This window comes from Chinchilla lanigera, unplaced genomic scaffold, assembly GCF_000276665.1.
Source record: "Chinchilla lanigera isolate Chin_1 unplaced genomic scaffold, ChiLan1.0 scaffold00081, whole genome shotgun sequence".
Taxonomy (NCBI): domain Eukaryota; kingdom Metazoa; phylum Chordata; class Mammalia; order Rodentia; family Chinchillidae; genus Chinchilla; species Chinchilla lanigera.
This window is the reverse complement of record NW_004955482.1, coordinates 1,592,585-1,598,966: the sequence shown is the minus strand read 5'-3', so window position 1 is coordinate 1,598,966 and position 6,382 is coordinate 1,592,585.

Genomic DNA, 6,382 nt, shown 5'->3' with positions numbered 1-6,382 from the left:
CCACGGCGTCCCTCCAGCTGAGCAGCGTCCACCTCCTGTCTCCCCCAGCCCGGGCCATCGGCACCCTGCCAACCGGACGCACCGACACTGCCGCCCCGGGTCCAGGCGAGCAGCCCTGACGCGCCTGAAGCAGCCCCGGCTGCGGGCGGGTTTGGAAACAGAGTCCCAGGAGCGACCTGGAGCCACATCCCCACCGGACACGCGTGCCCAGAGCCCGTGTCCCGCTCCCCTCGACCCAGGACGCAGAAGAGCAGCGTCCCCGCAGGGCTCCTCGCTTGAGGGAGAAACCGAGCTCCGCTCTGCCCTTCGGCTGGAACGCAGCCGCCTTGACAGCAAGGCGAGAGCAACCGCAAAGGATAAAGGGGCGCAGCTGCGGGACAGTGGGAGCCCGGGATGAGCCGGGGCCTCGCCGCAGGGTGGCTCAGTACTTTCCTACCATGCTGTGCAGACTTTTCACACGTATTTTACAGAAAGCTACTGGAATTTTAGACCCAAATTCTTGCAAAGAAAGAAGAGAGTGAAATCGTATTTCCACGCTGCACTCCCTCGGGGACGGCCGTCTGGGCACTGATGGTGGGGAAGAGCCACACGCCTGTTCTCCCTGCATTCAGGAGGCTGAGGCAGGAGGGTCACACGTTTGACGCCAGTTTAGACTACAAGGTCAGACCCTATCTCAAAAGAACCCCAAAACAAAAAGCTTTCCACTTCCACCTATGCCTGGACAGCTTGTCCTTACCAGGGCACACAGCACAGCTGGGAACGGGAACTTGCCGCCTTTCCTCCCACACCCGCGGGGCCGCGTGGGAGAGTGCCTGGCGGGACTTCCCGTGCGGTAATGACAGGCCGCCTGCTCTCCTCTCTGCTCCAGCCCTCAGAGACATTAAGGACTCACCGAGCCCTGGCCGGTGCTCCCGCCCCTCTGGGAAGCAGTGAGGGTGCTCATCCGCCACAGCCTGGGAAGAAGGGCCTCACGGGGCAGCCCAGCTGGGGAGGTGAACGGCACCGACGCGCCCCAGATGTCCTGGCACAGGCTGGGGCACACAGGCTCCGAGTCCAGGGGCCCTCCCCGGGGACCCCAGGGCAGCTCATAGCCGGCCTCGGAGAGGTGGGCAGGGTCCTGCGGGGGGGCTGGGGGCGAGGGGCGAGCGGCGAATGGCGCCAGGGACAAGGGGCACCAGGCCCACCTAGTCCTCTTCCCGCCCCCACCTGGGTGATGTGGGCGGCTCCTCCACCGCTGGGGGCCACAGCGCCTGGCAGCCTGCCCTAGGGGAGAAGAGGGACACTGTCTCTCATGCAGCCGACGCTTGGCCAAGCAGGGGGGGTGGAGCAGAGCCCAGGGAGGGCGCCAGCCTGGCGGGCTTTGCCCTAAACCGAACTGCGGCGGTCACTGCCCGGGGACCGTGCACACAGCCTCCGCCGCTAAGAATGGCCCCACTGTGTGTGTAAACACACGCGTGTGCACACACCTGAGCACATCGCTGCACCACCCATCGCCATCTCTTGTGACACGCGCACACGTGCACACACGCACACGCACACGCACACACGCTCGCCTCAGGCAACCCGCTGCTTCACAGGGCATTTCCAGCGAAACCCGGACCAGACCTTCTGCCTCCTCTCTCTGTGGGGAGCAGCGGCGACGTCCGCCACCAGACTGGACAGGGCCCCTGGAGCCCCCAAGGTTGAGGGGGTCCGTGCTGAGCGTTTAGGTGCCCCAGCGCGCGAACCCCCACAGCACCCCCGCAGCTCACCACCTCTTCTGAACGGGGAAATTGAGGCAGCGAGCGGCGAGCCCACTGTTCCGGGGTGCAGAGCTGCGCAGGATTCTGGAACCCGGGCTGCACGAAGTCGGAGCCTGAGGGGATGAGCGGCGGCCCTGCGATGGCGCCTTTCCGAGGGTCTGCAGGCGGGGTGCTCCCTAGGACCCTACAGAGAGCGTGGCCCGGCAGGCCTGCAGTGCCCGCAGCCGCCGCCAGGGGGCGGTGTGCACAAGGCTACCTGCGAGCCTGGGGCCTTGGGTTCCGAGAGCTCCGCCCGGCACAGAGCCCGGCCCGCCTGCCCTGCTCTGTTCCGGTTTGCGCCCGCGGCGCCCTCGTCCTCCGACCGGCGGGGCTCCCTCACTACCCGCGGGCACCGCTGCTTCCAGGGGGCCTGGGGAGGGCAGCGCCGCTCCGGCCAGGCAAGGCTCAGGCATGCACACCGCAAACGCACGCTACACGCGCGTGCACACACATAGGCACAGCACACCCATGCATATGGTCACTGCACACACGGGTGTACACGTACGTGTGCTCACACGTGCCCCAGGCATAGCCAGGCACAAACACACGCACCCACCTGCATGCATAGACACACACACGTACACAAACACGCACGCACGCGGGTGTGCAGACACAGGCGCACAGATACACGCACGCACACCGGCTCCCGAGCTCGCCCTGGCGCCCAGCGGCCTGAGCCCGCGCCTGCAGTGCCCTGCCCGTGCACAGCAGGCGGCCTGCCACCTCCCTCAGCCTCCCCCTGGGCTGAGCTCTGCTCCCGCCAGAGGTGGTGGCCCGAGGACACACGGGCCTGCAGGCGTGTGCCCTGCGACGGAGCTGTCCACAGGCAGAAGCCCTGAGCACGGCCGGGCACCCGCTCCCTGGCGTGAACCTCTGCTTTGAGTCCCAGTGCCGCGCCGCAGGACCCCAGGACCCCCGCGTAGCGCCCCTGCTCTGCACCACTCCCAGGTGGGGCGGTGGCTGTGGGCCCAGCACACACTGGGTCTTCAAACAGTGCTGCCGGGGACCCAAGCCGAGGCTCACACAGGGCTCGACCGGGGCCAGCAGAGGGTCGGGAGCCCAGGAGGGGTGGGAGCGGGGTCTGGGTGCTCCCTGAGCTATGGGGTCTCGGGCAGCAGAGTCCGGGGTACAGGGATCCCGGTGGAGGGGGGGAGCCCTGCTGCGCACTGTCCTGAGCCCGGCCGTGCGTGTCTCCGGCTCCATGTGCTGTGTCCGGAACCCCAGGACCTTAGGCATGGAGGAACTGAGGCCCTCTCAGTGCGGCTCCCGTCCTCCAGAGCTCGGGAAGAGGGTCCCGAGTGTGACCCTCTGGGCAGCCCAGCTGCCTCAGCCTCGGCCTGCCGGGCCCCCAAAGAGCTGGCGTCTCTCCAAGGCCTCTTGCACCTGAGGCCCGGTCCCTGCTGCCACGGCGAGGCCGGGTAATCTGCTCACACACCCACAGGACGGCGGCCCCGGCGCATCTCCGGACGGCTTTGAACTCGGGGACCCAAGGCGTGTGCGCCAGCGAGGCAGCCTTTGAAGAGGGACTGCACGTGTCCCTGTCCCCTCCTGGGATCCTGGCACACACTGCCACTGCCCAGGGTGGGCACCGGGGATACCCGCCCCTGCCCCTGCCCCTGCCTGTCTCCACCGCCCCTTCTGAGGCTCCTCTCCCGGTGCCAGGACAGGAGCCGGAGCCACAGGCACCCAGGCCCGGGGTGCACCTCATCCTGAAGGCTTCGTAAACCCGGGCCGTGGTGATGGGATTAAGCCCCCACCCCGGGAGCAGCCGACACGGGTGGCAGAGCTAACACTCCCTGCCCGCAGCCCCACCAGGGCTGCCTCTGCCCCCACGTGCCTGGGTGTGCACAGCCCTAGCCACGTGCCAGGACAGAGGACACCCCGGAACCGCCCTGCCCGCTGCCACTGCCCGGCCCAAGGAGCCCACAGCCGGGAAGATCTCCTGTCCGGTAAGTGAAGTCGGCACTGCTCCTTTATAACCAGTGCCTGGGAGGAAGCAGGGCCAGAGGCAGGCGTCAGGCAGGCTTCCGTCACCTGACTGGAGGGCACTGCGGGCAACGGGAGGGCCGGGGGTGGAACAGGTGGAGCGGGCTCCCAAGGGCACAGCTGCTCGTTCAGGGCAAGGCCCCGCCCCTCCGCACCGCGGGGAATCTGAGGACACCAGGGACCTTTCTTGCAGCCTCGCCTGGCTGAAGAGGAGGGACCCACGAGGACTACTTTCAAACCACCTGTACTCAGGCCGCACCCCAGATTCTGTTGCACTCACCTGGCTCGGATGAGACCCAAACATCAGGAGTTTCAAAAACCGCCTGGGCATCCAGACCCCCTGCCAGGACAGCCTGAGGCCACGGGGACAGAAATGGCTCCAAAAATGACCTCGATGTGCAGCTTCCAGGGCCCAGAGCTCCAGGGCCTGGGCAGAGTGGCTACTAAGCCCCCAGCCTGTCCACTCCACCTCCGAGTCTGTCAGCTTTGCCCCTGGGCCGCAGACATGGGCCAGCTGGACAGCCCTGAGGAGCACTGTGGGTCCCAGTCCCAAATAGCGTTGGGAACAGACGCGTGGCAATCAGAGGAATGGCCCTGAGCGGGTGTTCACGGGACAGCAGCCGGAGAGAGGATTTCCCGAGGGCGTCGCAGTCAGCCCAGCTCTAACAGCAGCTGGCCGCTCCGACCCACGAGGGCAGGAGCAGCGCCTCGGGGCTCTGCAGTCTGTGCTGCTGGCGCGGACAGGGCTCCCTCTGCCCCCTGGTCCCCCGAGACAGGTGCTGCAGGCCCCTCAGGTCAGCAAGGCAGGGACCAGGCATCCACGGCCCCGGAGTTTCTGCCACCTCCCCGCGGGTTTGCCGCTGGTCACCGGGACGTGACTCCAAATCCGTCCCATACAGTGTCCCTGGAAATGGCATCCCCTCGTCCCAGCCTTTCCCGGCATGTGTGGGAGCCACCGAGCCCCAGGGCAGCTATGTCCCGGAAGCGGGGCCTCGGGCAGGGAGACGTCGTCCAGCACACGGCCGCGGACCCAGCATGCTGGCCAGCGCCAGACAGAGGCAGCAGGCGAGTGTGCCCGGCCTGGAAACCCTCCTGCAGCACCCGCTCCTCCTGTCCAGCCCGGGACCTGCGTGCACCCCACGCCCTGCGGTCAGTTGGTGGCGGCTGTGTCTGAGCGGCCTCCTCGTGTGCCTGTCCCCACCTGCCCCGGAGCTCACTCTCCGCGGCCCCTCTGTGCTGTGTTTGGTGGACAAGCGACGGGGGGAGGTGAGATGAAGACGGTCAGGGAGGGGACAGTGGCGGCAGTGGCCAGGACGGTGGCAGTGGTTTCAGAGACAGTCACACGCCTGAGTGCTGAGGTTTGCGTGCATTCGGCCACTAACACACAACACAACTCCCACTTTCCAAATGGGGAACTGAGGCTTGGGCTGGTTGCTCAGGACGGCAAGGACCCTGACCCCGACCGCTGTCAATGCACTCTCATCGGCTGAGGAGACAAAGGAGAAAGAGGCTCCCACGTGCAAGCCGCCTCCCGGGTGGGACAGTCACAGCCTGTGAGACGCCGAGGGCCACCACCTGCTCCAGGGTCGGGACGCTGCCCCGCGCAGGAGCCCCCCAGGAAAGCTTACATTACAGGCATTACAGAGCGACAGACAAGAGAGCAAAGCGGCCGGGAGAGCTCTGGCGGGCACTGTGACTCGCCGCTCCTCCGTCCTGGAGAGGAGGGGTCCCACTCCTGCCCAGGCTCCGGGCGGCCGGTGACCTCTCAGGCACACAGAGGCCCTGCGGCTCCGGCCCTCAGCGTCCCAGGAGACGCACAGCCTCCCTGCAAGCCTGGCACCGGGGCTGCCCTGTGTGGGCATCTGCAGGATGGTGCAGCTCAGCCGCGCTCCGCAGGAAGCTCTGGGAGCGAGGATGCCTCTTGGTGGGATCCGGCTGCATGCGAATGAACCCCGCCGCTGCTGGGCTCAGAGAGGCGCGGGGAACCGCCTGCCGACACCGCGTCTTGTGACTCAGCTGCTCAGAGCTCGTTCTTCCAGCCTCACAGGATGGACAGGAGCAAGGACTCAGCGCCGTCTCGCTCCTCACGCCCCTGCCCAAAGTGTGACTCTGTCCTCGGGATAGCAAGCAGACAGACCACAAGCCTACAAGAGGGTTCCGGGACCGCCCAATGGCTGCGATCTCACTGGTCAGTGTCAGTCACATGACCGCCCCTGCTGCAAGGAAACCTGGGAAACTGAGTTCCATCATGTGCCCAGAGCAAACGCGCTTCTGCTGTGAGGAGGAAGAGACACTGAGGACCGTTGCTCTGTCCCTGACTTCGGTCCACTAGAATCGGTGTTAGAGAGAGCCTGGGTGGACGGGGCTCTCGAGCGCCTGCTCGCCTATGAAGCGGCTGACCGGCGCCCAGCACTCAGCTGTATCCAGTCAGCACTTGCTGCGTTTTGTCAAGTGGATTCGTACTAAGCTCATCCTCACCAGGAGTCAGGACCCAAGGCCGGGAGAGAGAAAGCCAAACACTGAGCGGGGCCTGGCGTCCCCACCCCCAGACCCCGCAATTCCAGCAGCCCCTGCCTGTCACATCTTCTGACTCAGAGATGAAGTGGGTTTTGGTG